A 24186-nucleotide genomic window follows, 5' to 3' on the forward strand; every position below is an offset into this window, starting at 1 on the left:
AGCTTCCCAGACACCAATCTGTGCTGGAGATTGTCAAGTCACAACAAACATAACCCCTTCTGGGGTACCAAGGGTCCAAACTAAAAAGTCCCAACCAATAAAAGGTCCCTCTGCCCTTGGGATTTTCTTTAGTCCGTCCTCTGGGCCCTGTTCCCAGCCCCTTTCTGGGCTGTGCGCCTTGTGTCTTTACCAGCTCTGGAATAGAAGCCTGGGTCCCCAGGTTGGTTACCCTGGAATAGTACATACCCCTTTTCCTTGCAGAGTCTGGCTCATGGCTGTCCAAAGGAGCCTGCCTGTTTCCTGTGGTTTCAACTCCAGATTGATCTCAATCAGTCATTTTGTAAGGCCCAGGTGTCCATTAATCTATCAGCTCACCTTCCTTAGTCCTGCCCCTTGATGATTAGACACACATGCCTCCCTGCTCCCCACAGCTATATTTATTGCCAGTGAAGATTGACTAGCTGATCTTATAAGATTTTTCCATCTCTAATTTCTGTGCTTATGTGTCTAATTTCTGTGCTTCTGTGCTTATGTGTCAAGGCAACCCCCTTGGAAATCAGGACCACCTTTTCCAGGCCAGAGTTCTCTGCATCAGTAGAGAGGTGCAGTACAAAACTTGTAAGGTGGTGGTAGGCAACTAATGTGGTTTCAAGCTGCTGTGGCACCCTCCTTCTCCTGGGCTACTGGGATAGCAGGGGCTTCCTGGCCTGGGGCCTTGTTACAGTAAGTGACAATAGCCTTGTGGGACTGCACTGTGAGCTACTGTGCTGCCCACAATCTCTGCAGCACTATGTGATGCGGCCCTGGCCCTTCCAGCCCTGCTGCCAGCGTGCCCCATAAACGGTGAGGGGTCCTCAGAGGGCAGCCATACATCCCCATTTTACAGATAGGGACACAATGATTGAGAGGTTGTGATGAATGGCAGAGCCAGGAATAGCAACCAAATCTCCTGATTCCCAATTTGGTTTTCCAACCATTGGATTGTGCTTTGCCCTCTTTCACAGGCTCCTTACTCAGTCTTACTCTTCTCCTCTCCTATCTCAGGCATACGCAGCCACAACACAGTTTAATCTAATCCTTTAATCATTTTATGAATATGAGTTTAAAATGTTCTTTTCAGCCTCAAGCAACTGGACACTGTCCAGGTGGGAAAACCTCCTATGTTCTATTTCCTTGTTCATCTAGACATATCAGGGCAGGCCCAGAACACCCTGTGCAAATTATTAGACTACAAGACCCTAACTCAGATTATAGCTTCAACAAATTTTAAGCAGATTTTTACCACCCAAGTTCACTGGGAGCACATCTGGATCTGATAAGTTTCCCTGTGTATGACTGTATTCCTTTCCAATTTAGTGCAGTTTGGCCATCTCTCTGACTCAGATTCCCAGCTGCAGTGTGTGGCTTCTTGAAAGTTCTGTTCTTTTCCACCCATAACATAAAGAAATGACCTGAAATTCTGTTTCTTCTAATACTTGCTAGGGAGAGAACACCAGTAAATGCTAATGAGCTAGATTATGAGAGCAGTATGTAAAATAAATAGTGTTTTTACTTCTTGATTTATATATTGATCAGTGCATTAGTTTACTTGTATTAATGTATCTAACAAAGTGTCTTCTCAAAGGGTAATACACCATCATGTTTCAGGGAATAAGGGAAACTCAAACTGTCTGAAGTTAGGAAGAAACTTCCCTTATGGGCAGGTTATTTCATAATCATCCATCAAGGTGTTCCTTGTACCTTCCTCTAATGCATCTGATACTGAATAAGGAGACCAGCCACTGGACTGTGCTGGGATTTTCAGAGGCGCTTACAGGAGTGTTCAGTGCTTAACTCCCTCAGTCTCCTCTGAAAATCCCAGTTTACATGTCTAATTCAGTAGGGCAGTTCCTGTGTTCCAAGCACATATCTGTAGCTTTATCTAGCTCTTGATCCTAACAAAACGAAGGCTACCAAAATTTCTGGTACTGTTATCTGGCAAGCCCAGATGTGCAGGTATGCACGAGTTGTGTCCCAATCAAAAAAGAATTGGATGCTATTATCGGTTGGGAGCATTCTTCACACTGTTTGCTCAAAGTAAAATTTAGATTAATTTGTCTCTTTTACTTACTCTCAATTTTGTGCCTCCTGTCATGCTGCCCTTACGCTTGAAATAGCCACTCCATTAATATATGCAAACTCCATCACTCTCTTGCTTCATATAACCCATCCCCCCATTCCAAGATGCAGTCCTGTTAAAATGACTCTTTTTGTTATCATTATATCATTCTGTATTACTTTGTACTGTTCCAGCTTGTGCTCCTAAGGCTGATAGCTCTGTGGGGCAGAGGATGTATGGTTTGTTTGCTACAGCCCTGTTACATAAATGGTGCTATACCCTATACATAGAATAATAGTGGTACTAATGCATGCACTAAGAAAAGCTTGACATTATTTCGCAGATATTTGCCAGTAACTAAATATAGTTTTGACTCCATATTGTGACCTGTGAACCACTTCTTTGGCATTAATAAAAAATAAGACAAATAACTCTGTGTCTTTGCCATCTAAATGTTGGGGCCATCGTTATCTGAGACCCTTTCCCCCGCCCCCAAAACAAATCCACAAGAAAACCAGGTTAAATAAGACTTTTCTTAAATCACTGTAGTACGTATCTTCCAGAGATGACAGAGGGCTGTAAGCTCATTTCTTGCTTGCTTTGACCAGGCACAGCAGCAGTTTTTTCATCACAAAAAGGGTGTCTTGGATTCTGGAATCCACCCAGTTTTAGAGGGAATTACACTGCTGCCAGTTGTGGTTGTAAAAATCTGTACGTCTGAGAGCCAGAAAAAAACTACAGCTGAGAGCAAATGTGGTGCAATAATGCTAAAATGTTCCTCTCAGTTCAAGGAAAGCTAAATAATGGTCTTGTTCCCATTCTTCTTAAAAAGAAATGAATTAGCAAAAAGTTGGTTTGCAAATATAGGGGAAAAGTCATTGTGGGTTTTCTTTGGATTCAAATCTGACACCATGAAAGTGTATAAATGCAAGAAGGAAAGTTTAATGACTTGCTTGCTGAACTGGGACTAAGATTGGTGTGTGGCATTTCAGCATGGTGGCCTTTTTCTGCACTTTGAAGGAAGAAAGAGAGAATTTTAATTGGGAGGGTGGGGAGAAAATTTGATGCAAGCTGGGAATGTGCGTTGTAAGGAATAAGTGGTAAAGGATGAGGCTGCATCCAAAGGTGGCAGATGGTGCTTTTTTTCATCATATGGTAACATGGCAATGGAAATGTTTTGGAGTTAGGGAAATGAAGAGGCCAGACACATTTCCCAAATGCATGATGATTTATTTGTGAAACACACAGAAATGCAGGGAACAAACGTATTGAACAGCCCCTGGAGGCTTACATGAAAATGATACATTATTTACATGTGGTTTATACTGCGCCCCTAGTGAATCACTTGGGCTCTTCAACTATATCGTCTTAGTTTGTCTGACAACAGCATCCTGTGTCCATTAGCCCTATGGTCAGTGCTTTCCTCACTCTGTCACCTATTCTGATAAGGTTTGTTTGCCTGATGTACATTAGCTTTTTCCAGCACCCTTTGACATGCTTTCTCCCTTGGTGGCAATAAAGTTGAGCTTAACTTGCAGAAGCATATACAGTAAAAAGGTCCTTTTAAAGTCTCAACAATGTCTATGCATCCATGAGAGAAGACTTCCGTCTGAGTCAACCTTCCATCAAATAGATACCCATTCTAGACAAGCCATAACTCTGTCATTGCAGCAACAGGCCCCAGTCTCCAGATGACACAGGTATTTGGACATTCCATTTTACCTCTGGACAGTGTTCTTTCTTCAGGAGGAACAGTGCTGTTTGTAAAAAGAAAAGGAGTATTTGTGGCACCTTAGAGACTAACCAATTTATTTGAGCATAAGCTTTCGTGAGCTACAGCTCACTTCATCGGATGCATTCAGTGGAAAATACAGTGGGGAGATTTATATACATAGAGAACATGAAACAATGAGTGTCACCATACACACTGTAAGGAGAGTGATCACTTAAGGTGAGCTATTACCAGCAGGAGAGCGGGGGGGGGGGGACCTTTTGTAGTGATAATCAAGATGGGCCATTTCCAGCAGTTGACAAGAACGTGTGAGGAACGGGGGAGAGGGGGAGAATAAACAAGGGGAAATAGTTTTACTTTGTGTAATGACCCATCCACTCCCAGTCTTTATTCAAGCCTAAGTTAATTGTATCCAGTTTGCAAATTAATTCCAATTCAGCAGTTTCTTGTTGGAGTCTGTTTTTGAAGTTTTTTCTTGAAGAATTGCAACTTTTAGGTCTGTAATCGAGTGACCAAAGAAATTGAAGTGTTCTCCGACTGGTTTTTTAATGTTATAATTCTTGACGTCTGATTTGTGTCCATTTATTCTTTTACATAGAGACTGTCCAGTTTGGCCAGTGTACATGGCAGAGGGGCATTGCTGGCACATGATGGTATATATCACATTGGTAGATGCACAGGTGAATGAGCCTCTGATAGTGTGGCTGATGTGATTAGGCCCTATGATCGTGTCCCCTGAATAGATATGGGGACACAGTAGGCAACAGGCTTTGTTGCAAGGATAGGTTCCTGGGTTAGTGGTTCTGTTGTGTGGGGTGTGGTTGCTGGTGAGTATTTGCTTCAGGTTGGGGGGCTATCTGTAAGCAAGGACTGGCCTGTCTCCCAAGATCTGTGAGAGTGATGGGTCGTCCTTCAGGATACGTTGTAGACCTGAGAATCTCCTTGTGCACATTTTTTAATAACTCAAGGCTATGAAAGATTCTGAGTAAGTTATTTTCTGTAACTTAGTATTTTTAAAAGGACTTAAGCCATAAGAAAGACTCTGGTCTGCTGGCAATGATGATAGAAACGGATTTTGAAGAACTGTACAGCAAGAAAGTAATCCAGTCTTTAATTAAGAATTGTAGTGTATGTTTGAATTGAGTGACTACTAGGAAACTTTGTTAATAGCAGTGATTTGAACGCTGAGTGTCAAACTCATTCAGCTGTTAGGCATTTGAATACACAGAGCCTAATTTGCACAATGATACATAGAGGGTATGTGCAGCATATAGACCCTGTTGTTTGTTAAAATATTTTTGTGGATCTCTCAGACCTGACAAAGACAAATCAACCTTACAGTATTGTCATGAAAATTTAGCAGCTTACTCACAAACTCTGGTTGTCTTTACTTACCATCACGATCATGATGATAAAACTAATGATATTTCACAAATACATTAAAAATCACTTGTTTCAGCTGAGTGGGCAAGTAGAATTTTGCAATGTTGCAATAAAAAATGTAGCGTATGAACCTTCCAGAGTTGGAAATGTGAACAAAATCCTTTATGGAAGCATATGGACATTTAAAATCTTACTGAAAGTCTGCGAGGAAAAAAGGACGCTCAACATGTTTCACTCCACAATATTATAAAAATTAACCCTTGAAATATTAAGTTTGCAACTATTCACGGAGGGGAGAATGTTTGTTTATAAACTGATAGGAATGTTGAGAATGGAGTTCTAATGATAAAATGCTTTTCAAGTGTTCCCAGAATAACTGATGTTCCTCAAGAATGGGGTCAAAGGATGTCCTTTAAAGCTGTTTTTTCTGGTGTGTATGATGCTCCTCTCCAAAGTGTGGTATTCTTCTTTTATGCAGATGTTCCATTACAGATTTGTTTTAGAATAGTCTTCATGACATTCTTCATGGCACCCTTAAGATATACATCAGTGAGATTCCCTGAGACATGCAAGGACATATCCCAGTGAATGGAAAGATACTGAGGGGCACAGCTTGTTGGGAAGAATCTTCAATGGAGAAGTGACCATAAATTCTTTGAACAGGATGTTCCTGTAATGCAAAATCATAGGCCTCCTACCAAGATGTGACATGTTAGAAAAAGGGAGCTGGAGGTAGAAGTAGTGTTTGATGGTTAACATACATTTGTAATTATGGAAAAAGTTTTTCCCCCTATAAATAGGACAGCATTACATCTTCTCTAGAATTGATAGTGTGGTCAGCTCTTTTTGAGTCCCTGATTAAGATTTGGGCATAGCCTTGCCTTAGAATTGACTTCAGTAAGGCTATGGTGCTTCAAACCAATAAGAATCTGGCCATGTGTTGTTCATATTTTAAAAATGAAAGGCAGGGAAGGAAATGGTGAAATGTATGTATTAAATTGTTGTTTAAAGCCATGTTAAGACAGCAGCCAAGAATTCCCATCATAAGGAAATCCTCAGTTTTACGGATGGCATAGGCAGCCCTGGACAGTCTCCCTCTCCAGCACAGGGGTGTTCCAGGCCTTGAAAGGGGAATAGTCCAGAGCACAAAGTGCTCCAGCAATTCTGGCCAACAGAGCAAGTCTCTGCTAGCTACTATCCACCGGCACACATTAAAGTGTACCTGCGACTGTCCTTACTTGGCCGAGGATGGAGGGGGCAGAAAGGTGGCATCAAGCTACCTAGCTACCGAGCGCTGCCCTGGTACATCTGGAGATCAAACTCTCTTATCTAGAGAAACGCATCTAATATGTCCTGATTCAGCTACATTCTGAATGTAGTTCTGTACTGTGTTGGAGTGTCCTTTCCTTAAATAATAGAAAATACATTTCCTTCATTCCTAGGTTCTCTTGGTTGGCAGTCCTTTTGTTCTGTTTTTCAACACCAGCTTGAGTTGATTTACACTCAGCACTGATTTGGCAGCATTACTGTCTGGGTAAAGTAATTTGTAAGACTAGTATCATATATTGGCTTAGATGAATGCTGAAAAGTAAATCCATGTATCTAAATCGGAAATACTGAGTTTCAATGACCTTCTCCACATTATTGGTAAAACAGCAAAAAAGAATGTTTTAACACAGTTGCTCATAGCAGTCTTCTAATGCAGATTCCTTGATGAGTATTGACAAAGATTTCTCAGAGCTCTGTAATGATCATGTTACAAAACCATTCCATAGACTACCAAGCAGAGGACGATATCATGCTATTTAGCGAGGGACAAAAACCCTGTCCAGATTTGTCATAGAAGCCATGACTGCAAATGTTTTCAAATATAGTTTTCAATAACACAGTTTCAAACGTGGTATGGACAGGCCCCAATTTTATGTAGTGATATATAAACCCCAACAGCTTTTGTGGTTTGACTCAGGTAAGTACCTCCAAAAATTTAGTTCGTTTATCTAAATAAATCTGAGCCTTTGTAAGGTCTTGTCTCCCTTCTCCGCTTCCCATATATCTCACTCCCTCCTACCTAACCAACCAGAAAGTTTTACAAGAGCATCTCTCCTTTCTAATACAATTAGTCCTCTGGCTTCTTTCTTCATCTTTCTTTCTGAAAGCCTGGGCTACAATTTTGTGTTGCTCCTGACCCAATCCAAGGTCTGTTCTACCTCTCTTTCCACGCACATAAAATTTCTGATATTTGGTATCCATCATGGAATCTTAGCAGTTCTGACAATGTGTCTGTCAGGATGTTGTATTAAAATCTCATGAACTTTTAAGCTTTCCTGCTTGAGAGGCTTCATTTAATGTGTCCTTCTAAACTATGAATTGTATTTTTGTATCAGCACAGCTGGTGTCCATGTGTTGCTCTGAATTCACATGTTAAAATCCTTAGGAAACATTAGAAAATGTTCTGCAGGTGCTGATTAGCTCATCAGTAAAGCTCTATATCTTTTTTACTCCAACGTACATAGTCCATCATAGCAGAGACTAATGATAGTACAGCTTTCTTTTTTCTTAAATCAAGACAGTTTTGAGTTATGCAAGTTCAAAATCAGATTTTAAAATCAATGAACTATTTTTATCCTCCTAACATTTAAAATAACAAAAACGTACAGTTAGTTTTTTTCAGAATACCTGAAAACTGTGGGTAAAATCCTGGCCCAATTTGAAGTCCTTGGCAAAACGTCTATTGAATTCAACAGGACTAAGATTTCACCTGGTGTGTTCATTCCTAGGTTGTATTGCATGCCAGTCATTAACCCCAAGTGAACTATTACAATCACATTATAAACCCCTGAAAACCAGGGTTTATGAAGACAACACTAGCAGACACTTACCAACAGCAGCAGTATAATTGTAGGTCATGTAGACTGAAACACTCTTAGGAGTTACACAAATTGAGTTATTAAATGCATACATGATTATGAGCTATTAACCTTGGAAGCTATAAAGCTTGAGCAATGCAAATGTAAATCACTGGACATTTTCTAACAATGTAGCAATTATTTTTTCCAAATTACCTTCAGTTAAAGTCTTTGTTATGAACTCCTATATCATGAAATTATCCACATGGCTTCTGCTATCTATAGTATTGTAAGAAGAGAAAAATCTTTTTAATGTCTTTAAAGAAGTGCCAGATGAGGAGCTTGTTATTTTTAAAAGTACTTCTTAACATTATCCTGTGATAGAATAGCAGGTCAGTTTTGGTGGTTCCATACTCCTGCTCTCTTAAGGTCTTATCCAAGACAGGTGCATTTCCTTAGCTGTTGGACCATCATGAGTACATCTACACTGCAATGTAAAACTAGGGTAAGTGGGACTTGTCAGCTGGCCTGTTAGAGAACCCTGTGCTTGAACATCTACATTGATTCTGAATCCTAGTTAAGAATTTTCTAACCTTGGCTCAAATCTGGGGCTCTGGCATCCACACTGCAGCACACAGACCCGAGTCAAACCAAGCATATCTCAGATTCCCTAGCACCCTCCTGAAATGTGAGTGCTCTAGCCCTTTGACTGGGATGCACTGTGGGAAAACTTTACTGCCCACCCTGCATGTTACAGAAAGTTTGAACAGCCCACCAATACAGCCTGCCGAACAACAAGGACCTAAATTGGCCATCAACATGTTGAGGCGAAGGTTTCTAACCATCAGAGGAGTGAAGTTCTTGAAACAACATTCCAAGGGAAGCAGTGGGGGGCAAGAAACCTAACTGACTTAAAGACTGAGCTTGATAAGTTTATGGAGGGGATGATATGTCGGGGTTGCCTACGATGTCATGTGGCCCATCAGCAACTGCCAGTAACAAAAATACCTTATGGAGACGGGCACTAGATGGAGAGGGATCTGAGTTACTACTGAGAATTCTTTCCCAGGTATCTGCCTGGTGGGTGTTGTCCACATGCTCAGGTTCTAACTTATCGCCATATTTGGGGTTGTGAAGGAATTTTCCCCCAGGACAGATTTGAAGAGACCTTTGGGAGGCGGGGGAGCGTTCGCCTTCCTCTGCAGCATGGGAAATGGATCACTTGCAGGTTTAAACTAGTGTAAATGGTTGATTCTCTGTAACTTGAAATCTTTAAACCATGATTTGAGGACTTCAGTAACTCAGTCAGAGGTTAGGGTCTATTACAAGAGTGGGTGGATGAGATTCTGTGGCCTGCAATGTGCAGGAGGTCAGACTAGATGATCATGATGGTCCCTTCTGACCTTAAGGTCTATTAGTCTTTGAGTATGGATTCATGTAAGGAAGTGACTGAAGAGTGGATTGCTGTACCTGACTGTATAGAGCAGGAGAGGGCAAACTATGGCCCGTGGTCCAGATCCAGCCCATCAGGGCTTTCAATCCGGCCCACGGGATTGCCAGCCCCTGGCGCAGCAGGGCTAAAGCGGCCCCTGGGGAGGTGGAGGGCAGAGGGCTCCGTGCGCTGCCCTCGCCTGCAGGCACTGCCTCCCACAGCTCCCATTGTCTGGGAACAGGGAACCGCAGCCAGTGGGAGTTTTGGGAATGGTACTCGCCTGCCCCACTCTACCCCACCCCCAGGAGCCACTGCCAGACATGCTGGCCACTTCCGGGAGCAGTGCAGGGCCAGGGCAGGCAGGGAGCCTGCCTTAGCCCCGTTGCGCGCTGCTGCCACTCCGGAGCCTCTCGAGGTAAGCGTTGCTGGGCCAGAGCCTGCACCCCAAACCCCTTCTGCACCCCGCACCCCCTGCCCTGAGCCCCCTAACCACCTGCCACACCCCAAACCCCTGCCCTGAGCCCCCAACCCCAACAGCTGCAGCAACAGAGGAACCAGCAAACAGGGGAGTTTGAGTGGGAGTTTGCAAGAGGAGTTTGGAGGGAAGACTAAGACAGCCAGGCAGAGGAACAGACAGGCTAGTGAAGGGAGTGTGTGGTGTTCTGGCAGTGTTTTCGTGCTCATTGGGGGTTTGTTTTGCTGTGGGTGGGTGTTTTGGTTTGGTTTGTGTTTCCCAGACTAACAGGACTTAGGTGAGAAGGCTATGACAGACATAGAGGCAGCTGTGGTAGTGACCCAAGTAGTGGAAGACACAATGAAGATGACTGGATGTAGAAGCTGTGGCATGTACATGATCCTGGATGGGGTACCTGAAAAGAATTTCGCCTGCATGAAGTGCCACCTGATAGAGCTGATGGAAGAGAAGATCCTAGGATTGGATATGCAGGTGGAGACTCTAGTTCGAGCTGATGGTGGAGCAAAGACATGAGGAGGCTGAAGGGAAAAGCTCAGACGTGCAGATGGAAGCAGGACCGAAGAACTCTGAGGGGATACTGCTGAGTGAGGAAAGTGGACAGTGGAGGCATGTGACTAGGAGAACCATGCAGAGGAAAAGACGGGGCAGTGAAGGAGAAATAGAGCTCAGGAACAGGTTTGCGGAGTTGGAAAATGAAGAAGGGGCACACCAGGTGGTTATTGAAGGTGAGAGTGCAAGGAAAAAGGGCAAGGAAAAAGAGAAGAGCAGATAGTCCTATTGGAAGAGGGCAAGAGTCAATGGAGATAACACCACATATGAGCCCCAGGAGGATACGGGATGGGTTGCAGAGGATTGCAAGGGACAATAGGAATCAAGAGGACTTGCAGCCAGATGGAACAGGAGATAGACTGCAGAATCGCACCATCGCCAGGAAAAGGCAAGTCTACGTGATTGGGGACTCATTACTGAGAAGAATAGACAGGCCTGTAACAAGAGCTGATCCAGAGAACAGAAGGGTGTGCTGTCTGCCAGGTGCTAAGATATGGGATGTGGATCTAAAGCTGAAGAGGATCCTAATGGGAAAGGGGAAAAAATCCATTGATTATCCTTCATGTGGGAACAAATGATACAGCTAGATTCTCGCTGGAACATATCAAGGGAGACTAAGCCAGGCTGGGGAAGACGCTAAAGGAAATCAAGGCTCAGGTGATCTTCAGTGGGATTCTGCCTGTTTCTAGAGAAGGGCAACAAAGGTGTGACAAGATTATGATGCTCAGGCAGTTGTGCTATAAGGAGGACTTTGGGATGTATGGCCACTGGGAAGCATTCATGGACAGAAGACTGTTGTCTCAGGATGGACTTCAGCTGAGTAAGGAGGGAAATAGTTTTCTAAGATGGAGGATGGCACAACTTTAACTTTAAACTAGGAATTCGGGGGAGATGGTTGGGAGATGTCCAGGTAATCTCCACGCCAGTTATTCTCTTTGAGAGGGAAGAAAACAAAGTAAGAAAGGATACAGCCATGGGTAGGAGAATGGACATAAGGCGGAAAGGCAGTGTACATACCAATCTAATAGGTATTACTGGTGGTAGAATGTCTGTGCCCAATCGGGTAAAGAATGTGAGCGAAGCCAAACGGCAAAAATTAAGATGTTTGTGTCCTAATGCGAGGAGCCTAGGTAACAAAATGGAGGAACTAGAGCTACTGGTGCAGGAAGTGAAACCAGATATTATAGGGATAACAGAAACATGGTGGAATAGTAGTCATGACTGGAGTACGGGTATGGAAGGATATGTGCTGTTTAGGAAAGACAGAAATAAAGGCAAAGGTGGTGGAGTAGCATTGTATATCAACGATGAGGTAGACTGTAAAGAAATAAGAAGTGATGGAATGGATAAGACAGTCTGTCTGGGCAAAAATCACATTGGGGAAGAAAGCTACTAGAGCCTGCCCTGGAATAGTGCTTGGGGTGTGGTATAGACCGCCGGGATCTGATGTGGATATGGATAGTGACCTCTTTAATGTTTTAAATGAAGTAAATAACCAAATGGGAATTGTGTGATCATGGTAGACTTTGACTTCCCAGACATAGATTGTAGCACAAGTACTAGTAATAACAATAGGGCTCAGATTTTCCTGGATGCGATAGCTGATGGATTCCTTCACCAAGTAGTTAAACTTCACCAATCTGTAAACTCAGGGGTTGTACTGTACGACTGGAGAATTGCTAACATAGTTCCTATTTTTAAGAAAGGTAAAAAAAGTGATCCGGGTAACTACAGATCCTTTTACATCTGTAGTATGCAAGGTCTTGGAAAAAATTTTGAAGAAGAAAGTAGTTAAGGACATTGAGGTCAATGGTAAATGGGACAAAATACAACATGGCTTTACAAAAGGTAGATCGTGTCAAACCAACCTGATCTCCTTCTTTGAGAAGGTAACAGATTTTTTAGACAAAGGGAATGCAGTGGATCTAATTTACCTCAATTTCAGTAAGGCATTTGATACGGTTCCACATGGAGAATTATTAGCTAAATTGGAAAAGATGGAGGTCCATATGAAAATTGAACGGTGGATAAGGAACTGGTTAAAGGGGAGACTACAGCGGGTCACACTGAAAGGCGAACTATCAGACTGGAAGAAGGTTACCAGTGGAGTTCCTCAGGGATCGGGAGTTTGGGGACCAATCTTATTTCATCTTTTTATTACTGACCTTGGCACAAAAAGTGGGAATGTGCTAATAAAGTTTGCGGATGAGACAAAGCTGTGAGGTATTGCCAATACAGAGAAGAACTGAGATATCATACAGGAAGATCTGGAAAAAGAAAAGGAGTACTTGTGGCACCTTAGAGACTAACAAATTTATTTGAGCATAAGCTTTCGTGAGCTACAGCTCACTTCATCGGATGCATACAGTGGGGAGATTTTATATACACAGAGAACATGAAACAATGGGTGTTACCATACAGATTGTAACAAGAGTGATCAGGTAAGGTGAGCTATTACCAGCAGGAGAGTGGGCAGGGGAGGGAAGGGAACCTTTTGTAGTGATAATCAAGGTGGGACTTTTCCAGCAGTTGACAAGAACAGTAGGGGGGGAAATAAACAAGGGGAAATAGTTTTACTTTGTGTAATGACACATCCACCCCCAGTCTTTATTCAAGCCTAAGTTAATTGTATCCAGTTTGCAAATTAATTCCAATTCAGCAGTCTCTCGCTGGAGTCTGTTTTTGAATATTTTTTGTTGAACATTTGCCACTTTTAGGTCTGTAATCGAGTGACCAAAGAGATTGAAGTGTTCTCCGACTGGGTTTTTAATGTTATAATTCTTGACGTCTGATTTGTGTCCATTTATTCTTTTACGTAGAGACTGTTCAGTTTGGCCAAAGTACATGGCAGAGGGGCATTGCTGGCACATGATGGCATATATCACATTGGTAGATGTGCAGGTGAATGAGCCTCTGGTAGTGTGGCTGATGTGATTAGGCCCTATGATGGTGTCCCCTGAATAGATATGTGGACAGAGTAGGCAACGGGCTTTTTTGCAAGGATAGGTTCCTGGATTAGTGTTTTTGTTGTGTGGTGTGTGTTTGCGGGTGCATATTTGCTTCAGGTTGGGGGGCTGTCTGTAAGCAATTACTGGCCTGTCTCCCAAGAGCTGTGAGAGTGATGCGTCATTCTTCAATTTAGATTGTAGATCCTTGATGATGTGTTGGAGAGGTTTTAGTTGGGGGCTGAAGGTGATGGCTAGTGGCGTTCTTTTATTTTCTTTGTTGGGCCTGTCTTGTAGTTGGTAACTTCTGGGTACTCTTCTGGCTCTGTCAATCTGTTTCTTCACTTCAGCAGGTGGGTATCGTAGTTGTAAGAATGCTTGATAGAGATCTTGTAGGTGTTTGTCTCTGTCTGAAGGGTTGGAGCAAATGCGGTTGTATCGTAGAGCTTGGCTGTAGACAATGGATCGTGTGGTGTGGTCTGGTTGAAAGCTGGAGGCATGTAGGTAAGTATAGCGGTCAGTAGGTTTCCGGTATAGGGTGGTGTTTGTGTGACCGTCGCTTATTAGCACTGTAGTGTCTAGGAAGTGACTCTCTTGTGTGGACTGGTCCAGGCTGAGGTTGACGGGGGGATGGAAATTGTTGAAATCTTGGTGGAATTCCTCAAGGGCTTCTTTTCCATGGGTCCAGATGATGAAGATGTCATCAATGTAGCGCAAGTAGAGTAGGGGCATTAGGGGACAAGAGCTGAGGAAGCGTTGTTCTAAGTCAGCCATAAAAATGTTGGCATACTGTGGGGCCATGTGGGAACCCATAGCAGTGCCACTGATTTGAAGATATACATTGTCCCCAAATGTGAAATAGTTATGGGTGAGGACAAAGTCACAAAGTTCAGCCACCAGGTTTGCCGTGACCTTATTGGGGATACTGTTCCTGATGGCTTGTTCCATCTTTGTGTGGAATGTTGGAAGATCTGGATGACCTTGTAAACGGGAGTAATAGTAATAGGTAGGATGAAATTTAATAGTGAAAAGTGCAAGGTCATGCATTTAGGGATTAATAACAAGAATTTCTGTTATAAACTGAGGATGCATTACTTGGAAGTAACAGAGGAGGAGAAGGACCTCGGAGTATTGGTTGATCACAGGATGACTATGGGCCGCCAATATGATATGGCTGTGAAAAAAGCTAATGTGGTCTTGGGATGCATCAGGTGACATATTTCCAGTAGAGATAAGGAGGTGTTAGTACCGTTATACAAGGCACTGGTGAGACTTCATATGGAATATTGTGTGCAGTTCTGGTCTCCCATGTTTAAGAAAGATGAATTCAAACTGGAACAGGTACAGAGAAGAGTTACCAGGATGATCCGAGGACTGGAAAATCTGTCTTATGAAAGGAGACTCAATGAGCTTGGCTTGTTTAGCCTAACTAAAAGAAGGCTGAGAGGAGATGTGATTGCTCTCTATAAATATACCAAAGGGATAAATACCATGGAGAGAGAAGACTTATTTAAGCTCAGTACCAATGTGGACACAAGAACAAATGGATATAAACTGGCCATCGGGAAGTTTAGACTTGAAATTAGATGAAGGTTTCTAACCATAAGAGGAGTGAAGTTCTGGAAGAGCCTACCAAAGGAAGCAGTGAGGGCAAAAGACATATCTGGCTTCAAGACAAAGCTTGATAAGTTTATGGAGGAGATGATATGATGGGATAGCCTAATTTTGGCAATTAATTGATCTTTGCCTACTTGTGGTAGATATTCCCAATGGCCTGTGATGGGATGTTAGATGGGGTGGGATCTGAGTTACAACAGAGAATTCTTTCCTGGGTGTCTGGCTGGTGAGTCTTGCCCATATGCTCCGGGTTTAGCTGATTGCCATATTTGGGGTCAGGAAGGAATTTTCCCCCAGGGCAGATTGGCAGAGGCCCTGGGGGGTTTTCACCTTGCTCAGCAGCATGGGGCACGGGTCACTTGCTGGAGGATTCTCTGCACCCTGAAGTCTTTAAACCACGATTTGAGAACTTTAATAGCTCAGACATAAGTTAGGGGTTTGTTACAGGACGTTGGTGGGTGAGATTCCGTGGCCTGCGTTGTGCAGGAGATCAGACTAGATGATCATAATGGTGCCTTCTGACCTTAAAGTCTAAGATTCTATGATTCAAACCCCCTACCCTGAGCCCCCCTCCTGCACTCCAACCCCTTGCCCTGAGCCCTCAACCCCCTGCTGCATGCCTCCTGCACCCCACACCCCTCCTGCACCCCAACCCCTTGCCCTGAGCCCCTTCCTGCACACCGCCACACCCCACACCCCTGCCCCAGCCCTACATTCATGGCCCTGCATACAATTTCCCCACCCAGATGTGGCCCTCGGGCCAAAAACTTTGCCCACCCCGGTATAGAGGAATAGTGTGTGCTTACTAATTCCTAACTGTTCTTGATCATATGCTTAGCTTTATTATTTCAAATACTGATTGCATGATGAGATGCAGTGATAGCAATAAACTCTCAATGACATAAAAAACTTTATTTGTAAACATGTTTAAACAGTACAGCAGTAACCCATTGCCAAGCAGATCAGCTGTCATTACAACACTCAAACACCAGTTACAAAAGAACATTTACAAAACAAAAGCGCATGAAAAGGTGCAAACACAACAGAAATACCTACCGCTGCATTTCTCCTTTCTGTCCTCCCCCCTGCCCCGCCCCCATTCTCCTTTCCCTTCTCTCCTTCCTGTGCACTTGGTGCTGGGGGAGAGGGATTCAAGACAGAGAACTACATAGGGTTTAGTTGCCCTGCCTAGGCGCTCATGGCAACACTGTTGGGGGAACTGAGTCAGGAGCACAGGGGATCCCTTAAATCACAGGGACATTGGGACCTAGGGACTGGGCCCTCCCTACCTCCCCCATCACTTTAGTACCAATCTCACAAACATAGCCCTCGATACCAATAAATTGTCTGCAAATTAAGGGCCGGGTTCGCCTGTACTGGTGCTACCAAGCAACTGTAAAAATAGTTGAAGTGGCCAGTGCACTCTGGCTACTTTATGGTGCTTTGATGTACCAGTGAATCTGCCCTTAACAGTTAATTTTAAACAAATGATTTAAGATTATTCATATCTATCTTGTTTAGTGTTTGTGTGTGAACTTCTTAATTTTAAAGACTAAGGGAATTCCCAGGCTAAAACTATGGTAAAATGGACTTGAGGTTGAGTGTTCATATCAGTAATTTAAGAAGAAAAAATATTACAGGGATAGTGTAATTATCTCAAAATCAAGCCTAATAAACTCAAGAAATTCAGAATTAAATTTATGCTTTAAAGAAATCCAGACATATTCAGGTAAGATGCACAGATAAGGCTCTCAGACAACCTTAACTCTTCCTGGTAGTGACACAGTGAGAGGTAAGGGAGGAGGGGACAAACAAATCTTTACAAAAGAGTTTAAACTAATCTGGGATCACAAACACTAAAATACCTTAACTCTAACTACATAGTTATCAAATGACATCATGCAGAATTAAAGGTTGTTGGAGTGTCTTAACTGTGCATTTTGTGCCTTAACATTTTTGGATTTCTTTGAAGGGAACCTTAACTCTGACTTATTCCTACTGTAAATCTGCTTTCTTTCCCCAGGTTTATACCTTGTCTGTTACCTTTGTCTTTGACAAAAAACATAGCATAACAGTTCTCAAGCAGGGACAGCGATTTTTAATACATAGTTGGGGTGGGAGAGGGAAGTCTCTTTTTCAAAATGTAGGAGAAATATTAGAACTGAGTAACCTAATTTCCAAAAGTGTTGAGCACCCATAAACTTCTACTGTTTATTTAGGTGCCTAAATAAGGACTTAGAAGCCAGCTATCTTGGCCACTAAATTTACTGCAGATGTACAGAATAGAGAGACAGAATTCTCAACATTTTTCTTTTGGGTAGTATTAAAGTACAGAGATTTTTAAAAAATCTTTGAATATAATATCTGGAAGATCCTTATGAACAGTGTGGGATGTGATGAGTGCAGTAAAAGGCAGATAGTGCATATTTTTCCATGAAGAAGTAAAATATTTTCAGATTTGGCGATAGGTTTATTTTAAATAAGAGATTGTGTGGAATCATATTTTCCAGAAAGTCTCTCCTATAAGAACTCTACAAAAACTCTTCAGAGCAATCAAATAAAAGACTTTCATTTAAAAATACTATTTTATTAGGTGTCTTTGACATCCCTTGTGTAAACTGATCTGGCATCGACCATATCCATGAAATGTGAGATCTGATTGCAACAGTTCTTGACACAGACACAAGCAAACATTCCCAGCACTTCTTGCCCTAATTTAATTTTGCTTCACAGTTAGATCATCACCTCCACCAGGGAATATAGCTCCCAACTTGTTATAAACATGCCAATATAAAACAATAGTGGCTGCGTAATCATTGTTTAGAATGTATAGTATTCAGGATTGTAAACACCTCTGTTTCCAAAGTCTAAAATATACTATAAATCAAAGACAACAATTGGTTACTTTGTGTCATAATGTAGCCAGAGGGAAGCGTGAATTATGTAAGTGTAAAAAAAAATAAATAAAAAAAGATAAAATAAATAAGTCCACAAAGTAAAGAGGCTGTTTTTTATTGTCTTTTAAGAGGGAAATGAAAAATTCTCCCCATTGGCAAATGACTATTTTACACAATAACTTTCATGAAAATTCCCTTGCAACGATAAAATAGAAAACAAACCAAAGTTGGAGAGAAAACTACTGTTCATCCACTTCAAACAATTTAAACTACTTGTAGTGTATGATCAACAAGGCTGCTGCTCCTGTTCCTATTTAACTCAATGGGAGTTTTTTCCTTACTTTTTTGGAAGCAGGATTGGTCCCTAGGGTGCTCTTAACTAAGCATCCAAGTAATCATCACATTTCAGAGCTGCAGAAGACCAGGTGATATAAATGACAGAAAGAAGAGCTGTGGATATCATTTTAGTGCCTTTCTTCCATCCAGGTTTTCCACTTGCTCCCTGATAGCTGTGTGACCAGGTGCCATCCTAGTCTGCTCTCAAACACAGTCCACACACTAGGGAGAGCCAAACTCCCTGGGGTTTGACTTTTTAAACTCAGCCATAGGAGATTCTGACTGCAGCTCAAAGATTGGGTGAATGTCCTTTCTGGCTCCTGTTGGAGTCCCTGAATCCCTTTGTTTTCTCTCTGCTTGTTTCTCAGTCCTTCATGGCCGTAGCCACTGCCCAGACATTGCAGTCCCTTTGGCATCTCGTTGTGCATGTAGCCTCTGTGTGTCACGCAACTTCTGCTGGCACAGACAGCTGGTACCGATGTACCCGTCTGCCCTCCTAGTCAGACTGTCTAGAAACGGGTCCAGGATAACTAAACAGCTCCATTCTCTCACTGTCTGAGATTAAGACTTGAGCCAGAGAGTCATCCATTCAATCAGCCTCTGGGCAGAAATGTCCAATCATAGGCCTAAGGGGGAATGGAACCTCTACAACTGTTGCCAGTACTTTTCTCTTGAGATTCCCAACCAGTCCAAAATGGTAGATTTGATGGCCTTGGTGGCGGTGTCCTTGCCCACAGCCCAATGTGCTGCTTGGGCCTCTCCTGTTAATGAAAAGTAGCTAAGTAAATGGCCCAAGGCTCTTCCTCCCTCTAAGTGGCCTTGGCTGCCCACTGAAAGGTGACAGGGAAAGACTCAGGGTCATGGTCTCGTCCCTGCTTAGGGTACATCTACACCACAAGCGAAGGTGTGACTGTCATGTGTGGTGTAAGCATACCCTTAGACACTCTTACTACTAGTCTAGGTGGTATCCCTGGACTAAGAAGCTCGGAACATCTGCTCCGGTAGCTGTGCCCGCTGTTCCTGTTGAGCTGTGGTTCCTTCCTTCAGGATCTGCTGCTGATGTTGGGCCTGCTGTTCCATCATCCACCTCAGATCTCTGCCACTTGCCCTTCTGATACCTCCTTTGCAGAATGGTTTTAAAAAATTCCACCATATGTGAACTGGTGCCATTTCCAAACTGCTCTCAAACACAGTCCACATAATATGTAGAGTCCAAACTCTCCCCTTTCCTGGATTTGGTTTTACTGGTACCTACATTAATAGCAAGCTAACATAAAGGTTAGCTCAGATCTTCTTCTCAGGCCTGGATGTTCTTAGAATTCCTCCTTCAGGATTTCTCAGTCCACACATTATATCCTCTCTCTCTCATGAGAGCTTCTCCTGCCTCCCTTATATATGGGTAGGGTACTGAGGCACCTGCAACACTGACTCAGTGGAACATATCTAATATTCCCCAACAGGATCAATACCAGCGATTAGGACTAGGTGTTTCAGATAACACTGCCAGCCTGTTACACTCTTTCTCCAACTAATAATTTCAATCATTATTTTAGGCCCTTTAATATAAGAACATAAGCTTTGCGAACAGGGACCGCTAAAAGGGAGTTTTGAGAGGGAGTTTGGAAAGGGAGTGGGAGGGGGGCGAGGTACACTTGTCATTCTTTAAAACCTTTACATTATAATCAAAACTTCTTGATTTAAACAAAAACCCTATCATTAATCTAGGTAGCTGCAGGAGAAAATGCAGGCAAAAGCCTAGCAACAGAGTGGGGGCTATCCTGTTTATTGCACTCGGTGTAGCATGTATGATTACCTGCTCTGTGTGTGGGTGGTGTATGTGTGCATTCGGTGCAAGGAGCTCCTGGCCCTCAGACACCGTGTACGGGCTTTGGAGGCCAGGGTGGCAGAACTGGAGGAGCTAAGGGAAGCAGACAGATATGTTGATGAGGCTTTCTGGGACACTGTAGATTTGAATATGTTCCATATTGCTACACAGTATCTGCTGGACTTACAGCTTCTCATTTTTAGTCACTTGTGTTGCTTAGAGCAGTGGCTCTCAACTTTTCCAGACTACTGTACCCCTTTCAGGAGTCTGATTTGTCTTGTATACCCCCCAAATTTCACCTCACTTAAAAAAACTATTTGCTTACAAAAATGCAACAGTATCACAACACACTATTATTGAAAAATTGCTTACTTTCTTATTGTTACCATATAATTATAAAATAAATCAATTGGAATATAAATATTGTACTTACATTTCAGTATATAGTATACAGAGCAGTATAAACAAGTCATTGTATGAAATTTTAGTTTGTACTGACTTCACTAGTATGTTTTATGTAGCCTCTTGTAAAACTAGGCAAATACCTAGGTATGTGGTTCTCAACCAGGAGTACGCAGAGGTCTTCCAGGGGGTACATCAACTCATCTAGATATTTGGTTAATAAGAATGAGGATAAGTGTTTGTTGTTGTTGTTGAAATGTCAAACTTCAAAACTTAGGTTCATTACAGCAGCACCAGAAATGTCCAGTAAACTAAAAATCTGTGGCATTCATGGGGATTTGGAAATATTGCCATTAGGATTGGTTTATTTCTGGCGAGCCCTGAAAACAGAAGGTTTCCATTGCTTTGCTTGTTTTTTTTATTATGCACATGTACAAACTAGCCAGCAATGTCTGTCTATCTCTGTGAGCGTTTGTGCTGTTATATCTGATTGCCTGATAGAAATTATATAAAGTAAACAAGCAACAAAACATGTCTCAAGTATTAAGATTTCAGCGAGTAAGGTTTATATTCCTTATGGTGTCTTAGTTTTGATTTGGGGAGATATCTAGGTTGAAAAGATAGGTTTTGCATTTCATCCTGGCTGGGGGAAGATCTCTGGTGATTATCACCCTTAGAGTCCTACAGCCATTGTGGAGCTGCTGAGAATGCCCTGTAGCCTACAATGTGAGCTTCACCCTAGGAACAGCCAGTTCCTTAGCTCCTGGTGAGTGCAGTTCCACCATTTTCATGGTAATGCCTGAGCTTATAGGGAGAAGCAAGTCCTGGAGCTAGCCCAGGCCCAAGACATGGAAGGCTGTGCAGATGAAGAGCAGAACCCAGATCAGGCAGACTGCTGCATTCTGAACCAACTGGAGTGTTTTCAGGGACTCGGCTTTCATTCCCATTGCCTGATGGAGGAGTTTATGTTCCAAACCAGCTTCAGAGTAGTTTTGAATTGCTTTGATAACATTTCAAACATTACCTTGTCATCTAAAAACTTCCCATTGTTAAGCTCTTTATAATGTTTGGAACAAAACCTTTTTTTAAATGACTAATTTCAACTGCTGTAAGAAGTTGTATTAGTAATCATTACAATAGTTAGAATCTAAATGATTGTTATTGAAAACGAATTGAAAACTGCCAGGTTAGGACTCAGCAGCAGCAGCAGCATGGCTTCACTCTGGGGACCTTCAGACTCACGCTCCCCTGGACTAGTGCTGTGCCAATAATGACTTTTTGTTTTCTGGCAATTCTGAAAAATTCATTTCAGGTCAAACCAAAAATATTTGTTTCGTATTTTTATTTTACATTTTCAGTGAATTGAAAAGCCAAAAAATATTGTTTGGGGTCAAACATTTCTCTTTCACAAAATCAAAACGTCCTGTTTTGATTTTGAACATTTTTTTACTGTTTAAATAAAATTAAAGCCAATTTTGAACCAAATTATTTTGAACCAAAAAAACACAATATTTTGTTTACAAAATGTAGAAGTGAGACACTATTTTTTTCTGAAATTGTTTTAAGTTTTTCTTTTTACCAGTGGTATTTGGTGAAACCAGCATGAGCTCGCAAGACATTTCAGTGTCACCATATCTATATTTCTCACAGAAAACAGTTTCAGCCAGAAAATGTTGTCCAGGACTAGTCAAGAGATTTTAACTAGCTTTGATAGGAAAGTGGCTCTGACTACATTATTCTTCGGGGAAAACACATGGTTCCACCCTTTCCTACCTAAATTATGGAACATTGCAGCTTGGCTGATGTTAGGTACTACTCCCATTCAGATCAGTTACTGGAAGGAGAAGATTAGAGATTAAATTAAATCAGAAATAGGATATCTGGAAAGCTTAAACTATCCCTATTGGACTGATTGGGACATTAAAGCAGAGAGAAGCCATCTTTTAATGCCTGAGACTCCTCAACAGAAAGAAAGAAATTTAACCCCTCCTGTGGGATCTGATCTTGCCTCTGAGCATCCTCATTTGCCATTGAAATCCATAGGAATTGGGAATGCTTACTGCCTTGGGCCCAGGGATTAAATATCATCTTTTCTGCTTCACTTTCTTTGTGAAGCACGTTAGTCCATCATTATCTTTTTCTGCAATCCACTCAGACTCCCGACATCCTTTGGAATGATCAGCGGACAACATGTATCAAAAGCGTTAAGTGTGAGGAGGGTTTCCAGCAGCCACCAAAATTGCTTTGAAATGAAAAACTCAACAGCATCTCTAGTGGCATTAGCATTCATGTTTTCTAATGCATTGTCCTTTAACCTCTCTTTATTTGGTATCCTGGGATCCTGGCATTCAATTGTTTAAACAGAATTGTCCCAGTTCTGTAATGTGTTCCATCTGCTGACTTGGCACCATTATCCAAAAGGTGTCACTTGGTTCCTATCTAATTGTTCACAGTGCCAAGACTGAAAGCCTTGCAGTAGAACAGGCTATCCATTTCATCTCCTGGCAATGTTTATTTTAGCAAAACAAGATTGTGCTGATTTATGTAAAAGGAGAGAGATTATAGTTTTGAAGTAATAAGAAGTCTATTGAAAGAGTTTTTTACTGAAGGAGCAAGATATTATTCTACAAAAATGTTTTATGTTCATTTTCATCAAAATGAGAAACATCAATTGTGCATGTGTTCCGAGTTGTGCCATACAGTATGTGAGCATGAATTTAGCTATGATATTTGAGTCCAAGTTTGCATTCTTTTAAGCTTTAGAAAACAGCTGTCTTCCTCAAAACAAAGTGTTGTGGATTTACCCCCAAGGCCTCACAAGTTTGCACTGAGAACTTGTGTGTGTGTGCCCGCACCGTGTGTTTCTGAAACAGCACCAAATGCCTAGGTTAAAATCACATTCTTATCACTACATTCAAGCAGTGATGCATTGTTTTGAAAAAGAAAAATCCCCTACTTTTTACTCCAAACACATTTTACTCCGTGCAAAGGACTAAAATCTTATTTGAAAGAGAAGTACAAAGTATTATTTACCATCTGTTTTAAATATGTTAAACTTAAATGCTATACTGTACTTGGGTATGTTGAAACAAAACGTTTGTGGCACTATTTTTAAAATAATTACTGAAACAAGTTGAATATTTAGCACCACATGCTTAGCCTGACCTTAAAATTTCTTAAAGGAAAACTGCAGTTTATTTTCCAAAAAATATGCAAATTCTGCTTGTGCAGTAATTGTAAAAATCATCAATATATTTTGAAAAATATCTAGATTTTATATAGCAGTTTCCATCAGTAGATCTCAAAGCACTTTATAAAGGAGGTATCATTATCCCCATTTTACAGATGAGAAATCTGAGGCAGGGGCGATGAAATGATTTGCCCAAAGTCACCCAGCAGGCCACAGCAGAGGTAGGAATAGAACCTAGTTCTGGGGAGTCCAAATTCACTAAGCCACACTGCTTCCCCTAAAAATAAAAATACTGAAGAGTCCAGAAACGTTTGTTTTTCTGTCAGCTGATACAGTTTGTTAAAGGAAGTGCTGCTCAGTGTTTGAATGAACGGGAAATACTGCAAACTCCCACCATTGTTTCGCAGTAATTTTAATTTATTCATAAAGAGTAAGCAGGCCTTTCACTTTTGTAGAGGT

At 41.9% G+C, this 24186-nt stretch overlaps 2 protein-coding genes across 5 annotated transcripts in view; one reads left to right on the forward strand and one right to left on the reverse strand.

Moving 5' to 3' along the window:
- The window catches only part of SCFD2 (sec1 family domain containing 2), a 309403-nt gene that overhangs the window by 185750 nt on the left and 99467 nt on the right, over window positions 1-24186 (forward strand). The gene's annotated exons all lie outside the window — the stretch shown is intronic.
- The window catches only part of LOC144264177 (uncharacterized), a 51701-nt gene that overhangs the window by 21353 nt on the left and 6162 nt on the right, over window positions 1-24186 (reverse strand). For 2 of the 3 annotated variants that reach the window (XR_013345970.1, XR_013345969.1), the window contains one exon: window positions 3328-3855. The exons of the other annotated variant lie outside the window; for it this stretch is intronic. The gene's annotated coding sequence lies outside the window, so the exon portion shown is untranslated. Of the gene's footprint in view, window positions 1-3327; window positions 3856-24186 lie in introns of those variants that run through there. 3 annotated transcript variants of the gene reach the window in all.

Source organism: Eretmochelys imbricata, chromosome 4, assembly GCF_965152235.1.
Source record: "Eretmochelys imbricata isolate rEreImb1 chromosome 4, rEreImb1.hap1, whole genome shotgun sequence".
Taxonomy (NCBI): Eukaryota; Metazoa; Chordata; order Testudines; family Cheloniidae; genus Eretmochelys; species Eretmochelys imbricata.